This window comes from Rhinolophus sinicus, unplaced genomic scaffold, assembly GCF_057876585.1.
Source record: "Rhinolophus sinicus isolate RSI-liver-muscle unplaced genomic scaffold, RSI-T2T HiC_scaffold_19, whole genome shotgun sequence".
Lineage (NCBI taxonomy): Eukaryota > Metazoa > Chordata > Mammalia > Chiroptera > Rhinolophidae > Rhinolophus > Rhinolophus sinicus.
This window is the reverse complement of record NW_028290710.1, coordinates 605,001-611,378: the sequence shown is the minus strand read 5'-3', so window position 1 is coordinate 611,378 and position 6,378 is coordinate 605,001.

The window sequence follows — 6,378 nt, the reverse complement described above, 5'->3', positions numbered from 1 at the left end:
GAAGCAGAGGTGCAAAGATTACAAGCTGCACTCACTTCCCTCTCTGTTCAAATGCAGTTAGTTCAGGCTCGACAGACTGGGCCTTTATTAGAAGCTCAATCAGAATAGAAGCCTAGGTTACAATGAAGCTCTCCTCCAAGTGTAGTTGCAGGGCTAGATCCACTGCCCGAGGCCCCTATCAACAGAAAAAGATTCAAGCCGCCAAGCTGCTAGTACAGGAGCAAGTTAAAAAGGGACACATTGCTTCCTCCAATTCTCCCTGGAATTCTCCCATTTTTGTTATTAAGAAAAAATCTGGTAGATAGAGATTATGACAAGATTTACAAAAAGTTAATAAAACCATGAAATTAATGGGAGCCTTACAGACAGGCTTGCCCTGTCCTGCAGCCACACCAAAAAACACATATAAAATTGTTTTGGACTGAAAAGATTGTTTTTATACTATACCTTTAAATCCTGATGACTGCCCTAGATTTGCTTTCAGTGTTCCTTCTGTTAATTTACAAAAACCTTTTAAGAGATATCATTGGCTAGTGCTACCTCAGAGAATGGCTAGTAGCCCTACATTGTGTCAAAAATTTGTATCAGCTGCAATAGAACCTACCCAAAGGACATTTTCAGATATTTACATCATCCACTACACGGATGACATACTTCTTGCCCACTCTTGTGAACCAAAGTTGCTTGCTGCTTTTGCTCATTTACAAAAAAGCTCCACAATTATGGGCTAGTTATAGCCCCCCCCCAAAAAAAATTCAGCAAGTGCCTCCTTACTCTTATCTGGGATATTGTTTAATGCCTCAGGCCATTGTGCCTCAAAAAATACAAATCCGGCGAGATTGTTTAAAAACGTTAAATGATTTCCAAAAGCTACTGGGAGACATTAACTGGATTAGACCTCAGTTGCAGTTGACAACCGGTGAATTACAACCTTTGTTTAAAATATTACGTGGGAAAGCTGATCCTACTTCTCCCCGCGAGATAACACGGGGAAGAGGCTTTGCTTGTATTTCTCCAGGTCCGGAAAAAAAAACCTTTGTGAATTCCTGGTCGGTGTTAAACCATACCGTGAACGACAGCCCACAGAAAAAGAGACATCTATAGATACCCATCCACGCCCCTAGGGTGTGGGAAAGCTCACTTTCCGCAGCTGCAGAAGGACTTTCCACTTCAGACCCTGTTAAATGGATAAAGACTTTGGGTAGAGGGTTTGCTGGGGATATTGCTATTCTGTTTATTGTTCTGTTTGTTTTACATAGTCCTCAGATGTGGACAAATAGCCCTCCAACGGGCTGTAAATGAAACAACTGCACGTTCTGTGTTTCTCATGCTTCAAAAACAAAAAAGGGGGAGATGTAGTCACACAACAGCCTAGCCGACTGTCCCCCCCATGTCTTTCCTTAAGGAAAGAAGAGTCTGTAAGACTGTGCCTTTCTGGGACTCTGTTCCATCCTTGTGTTTACACCTCATGTCTCTCTGTCTGGTCCCCAAAAGATGGTTCGCAGCCAAAGACGGGTAAGATATCTCACGGGAGATACAACCTAAGCCAGGCGGAACCGAGTGGGGACCCCCAATGAGCTGCCTTAGAAGACCCAAAAAGGAGCCTTTCCTCCCCTTCCCCCTGCCTGGCAAAAGCCACTGCTGTCTCTGGCTTTCCTCTCTCACCTGATTGTGAGAGAAGTCATGAGGGCAATGAAGATCAGTTCTCTCCACTTATCTCAACAGAGCTGTTACAATATGAGTGACTTGACCCTGAGAAGGTAAGACATCATGGGACTTTATGCTTCGGCTGTTAACAGACAAAGGGTGAGTGGAATAAACATTTTTCTGCTATGAGGTATGAGTCTCACAGACCGTGTAAGAAAAAATGTTACTCTTGATCTTATCCAGTTTCATAAAGAGGTCTTGACACTGCAAGAGGCCTCTCCTTTAAATACAGGTATAGCTGATACTCTCAACAAACTTGTCTCTAGTTTTCACAATGTATTTCCATCATACTCTTCAATGCTTCAAATTATGGCCCCCCCTTGTAATTCCACTTGTTGTGATCCTCCTGATACTGTGTTTCCTCCCCTGCATCGCAAAAGCTGTGATGGGGACAGTCACAGATATTTATGGAGAAATTCACAAAATAAGGCTCCACATGGCTAATAAACCAAAAGCCACTGCCCCTGTCTAACCCCAAAGGAGATCGGTAGCCAATGACGGGTAATGATCAGTAAGCGTTTTTACAACCTAAGACAGGAGTCGATCGCTTTGATGATCGATATCCAATGACGGGTAAGTGAGAATGTCTGTACTGACTACCTAAGCCAGACACGATCTCAAAAAATAAAAATAAAAAAGGGGGATATGTAGGGAGCCGGAGCATTAAGGGTTAAGAAAATGTAACTTCAAGCAGAATTTGGGAGGATCGCTAAGGGGAACTCCGATAAGCATAAAGAACAAACAGACACCTGCTACCCTGGGAATGGGAAAATATCTAAAGGTCTAAGAACAGTCAGGGCCAAACTTTGAGAAAACATAACTAATCTGTACTTGCTGCCTCAGCCGCTTTATGTAACCTTCTTGTTTCTGTGTGTATAAAAGAAAGCTGAAAAATAAAGTAGGGGCAGCAGTCTAGTCAGAACTGCTCGCCCTCCCGATCCCATCTTTGTCTCTTGTCCAATTTTTTCTCAATCCTCACTCCCCACTTCAGGAACCGTTCGTCTCGTCGGCAGGCTCCGACAAGGAGGGAGGGAGGACAGGGAGGGAGGACAGGGAGGGAGGACAGGGAGGGAGGACAGGAAGGAAGGAAGGAAGGAAGGAAGGAAGGAAGGAAGGAAGGAAGGAAGGAAGGAAGGAGATCCTGGAAGGCCTCACAAGCACAGCCCTGCCCAGAGAAAGAAGAGGTGAGGCCGAGAGTTGATGATTTTGATAGCGAGGCCCTCGTGCTGACAGAAGAGTCCTGGAGGTTGGGAGCTGGGAGCTGAGAGCTGAGGTTAAGTTGGAAGGGGAGGAGGCCAGTTCATCTTCGGGGACCTCTCGAGCTCCTCAAAGAACAGCGCTCAGACTTGTACCCCGGGAGGTTCCTTGAGGTACGAAGGGAAGCCCGGGCTGAAGGTGACATGGGTGGAGGTGCTGGGGCAGAGGCCCACCGTGCTTACCGCAGGCGGGTGCCATAAAGGAGACCAAGCCCCCTTGACTCGTGGGTGTGCATGACAGCAGGACCGGGGCTGGGAAGGAACCCCTCCCTTCCCGCTCCGCCACGGGTCCCCACTTCCTCCTGCTCGAGGGAAAAGGGCCCGGTTTACTGCACGGTGGCGTCTGGGCGTCTGTCCCAAACGTTACCGAGCAACTCGGCTCGGGCCGGCCGCAGGCGCTCAGCGACACATTGACTTTTTGAAGTCAAAGGATGACAAAGTTTGCGGTCTTGGCTTTCAGTGAACTCCTGCAGCAGCACCGAGGTGATGTGGAAACGACCGGCCAACTAAAGCTGTATAGCTTCCCGAATGGTTTCAGCAGCTCACTTTAAGATATCAAAGAGATCGCATTGGAGTCTTGGGCGTTCAGGCTTAAATACGCGTTTGGGTGGGGGGATTTAAGGGGCACGGAAGTAAATTAGATAGTCACGCATTCACGGTATCCAGTGCCGGTCAGGTAGGGTATCCCGAGAGATGTAAAAGCCAGCGGTCCGCCTTCAAGGAAGAACACGTGAAAAGAGCAGCCAAAGGAAAGTACCTTTCCAAGATTCTTAGAGCCGTGACGCAGTTGGTTAGATCAGCTCTGTCCAGCACAGCAGCTACCGGCCACACGAGGTTGTGGAGCCCTTGAAGTGTGCCTAGACCGAAAGGAGATGGGCTGTAGTGGTAACGGACAGACTGCGTTCTGAAGGTTTAGCGTTAAGAGAAGAGTGCAAGATAACCTCGCGAATAACTTCAAATATGATTTTATGTCCACATGATAATAATTTGGTTACACTGGGCTAAATAAACTATAACACCGAAATGAAAAAAAAAAAAAAAAAAAAAAAAAAAAAGAATGAATGAATGAATGAATGAATGAATGAATGAATGAATCAATCAATCATCAAAAGCTAACTAACAGAGTTCAGGAGACCGGACTTCCGAACGTTCACGAGTTTCCGTGAGCCACGGTGATTCTTTGAGCCAAAGTGACCGTGAAGGCCGGGAAGGAAAACCTCAACGGATTCGGAAAGCGCTCCGGGGAACGGCAGTCCCTTCCCTCCTCGGCTTCCTTTTCTCCATCGCGATCAACGGGGGCGGGGCGGGGGAACGGAAGGAGGGTCACGTGAGGTCCACCCGCGGGGAGATCTCGGGGAACGGATGATAAAAAGCAAAACAGAGAGACACGTACTTCTTTTAGACGCGCGAACACGCGACAGGGAATCCCGAACGCGTACCACCGGGCACGGAGATGGTGTTCGGGGAAACGAGATCGCAAGGAGAGGTTCCCAGGCCTCCCGGGTCCGGGTGCGTCGGGTCGCGCCCCGAGGGCATCCGGAAAAAGGATGACTCTGACATTCCAAGGGCGTGTGTATGTACGTCGTCTCCAAAAGACAATAGACGGGCAGGCTCCCTTCGGGTACAGATCGACCTCTGTCAAGGAAGCCACAGGCCAAAGGTTTGACGGCCGGCCAGCCACGACCCACCCTCTTTCAGTCAGGAGGTTTCACGTTCGGACCGTCCCGTGCGGTTCATCTCGGCCCTCCGATTCCGTAGAGGCTGACAGGCCGCCGTCCCCTCCCCCACCCCCGCCCCGGGCTTTTCAGGTTTAGTCTGCGGCCCCTTCGTGTGTCCTCCACAAGGACGTGAAGGGACCCCATGCCAGCGAACCGTACACTCAGAAACGGTTAAAACGATCAATGAATGATAGGCGGTGTCTGGTTTTACCACCCTTGGGCCGCCGCGCGCGCGCACGCACGCGCGCACACACACCAAAGCACCGTCTCCCCGAATCGGAGTCAGGGAGCTGCTCCCTGCGCCTGTCACAGGGGGTCATCTGCAGTGTGAAAAGCCAGGGTTCGGCCAAAGGGAATATTTTCTTCCCGTCGGGGCGAATGAAGGTCATTCCTCCGTGACAGTAGGCGTAGGCGCTGCCGTTCCAAAGGCGAGGCAGGCGGGGCGAGCTCTAGCATCTAAAAGCCCTTCACAGCATCGACACTTTGAATCAGGTGTGACTTTTGAGTCGCCTTACTTCTCCATTCACTCACTTCTTCGGTGGTGGGGTTCGGGGACGGGAGGGAGGGAGGGAGGGAGGGAGGGAGGGAGGGAGGGAGGGAGGGAGGAGAGAGCAGAGACGGCTAAGGAGGAGCTAGTCAGTTAATGACACTGGCCATGGGTATTGTTCTGAAAAGTTATTTGTTTTTGTCTTTCCCCACCGCCTTCTTCGGCACACACACACACACACACACACACACACACACACACACACACTCACTCACTCGGATTCAAGCCGTTGTTTCTCAACCTAGTCGTGTAGGACACATCTCCCCCCCCCCCGCCCCGCCCCGCCCCGCCCCCCCGCATAGGACAGACTCAAATCGAAGTGTGTGGTGGCGGTGGTGGTGGTGGTGGAGGAACGAGAAAGCTTTCTGGTGCCCAGAGTGGGGGTGCGGGTTTGGGGGTGGGTGGGGATTTCCGTTCAAAATAGAAGTAGTTGCCGGGGGCCGGGGAAGCTGGAGGAGGGACGGCTGACTAGAAGAGGGGCGTTCTACGTATTCGATGGGGGGCGGGGGGGAGAGGAATGTTTTCTGTCACTCCCCCGTCGCTCAGGAACTCTAGTCGGGGGGGGGGGGGGGGTGGGGAGGGCGCGGCAACGGGGTGGGGCGTCGTCTGTTGTGGGGGGAGGCGGGGAGGTGGGAAAAAAGAAAACGAGGAAAAGAACAATCGAACAAACAAACAAAAAACGAGCGAGGCTGCCAGTTCGGTCCAGACCCTCGCTTTCCGGGGCCGGTCGTCCCAGGGGCGCGCTTCGGGCTTTCGGGCGGAGAGCCCCTCTGTCGTTCTCTTCGGTCCACCGGAGAAATAAACACCCTTCGTGGCCAGAGGGAAGACTTTCCGTGTGGTGCGGACAACGGCGAACGACGGTCACGGGGATAGTTCATCACATAGGTACACGTAGGCCCTTCTCGGTGTGATCCATAAACGATGGCGTATTTCGTGCTAACGATTGTCAGTCACCGCTGTTCCGAGTACCATCCACACCTCCCTGTAAACCGCGCCCCGCTCCCGGACGCGCGCAGGCTGCGCACACCCGCCTCCCGCCACCCCTCTCCCGCGCCCCACGCCCTTCTTCCGGCCATGCGCGGCCCCGGCCCCGCCCCCACACCCACCTCGGCCCCGCCCCCACACCCACCCACCCACCTCGGCCCCGCTC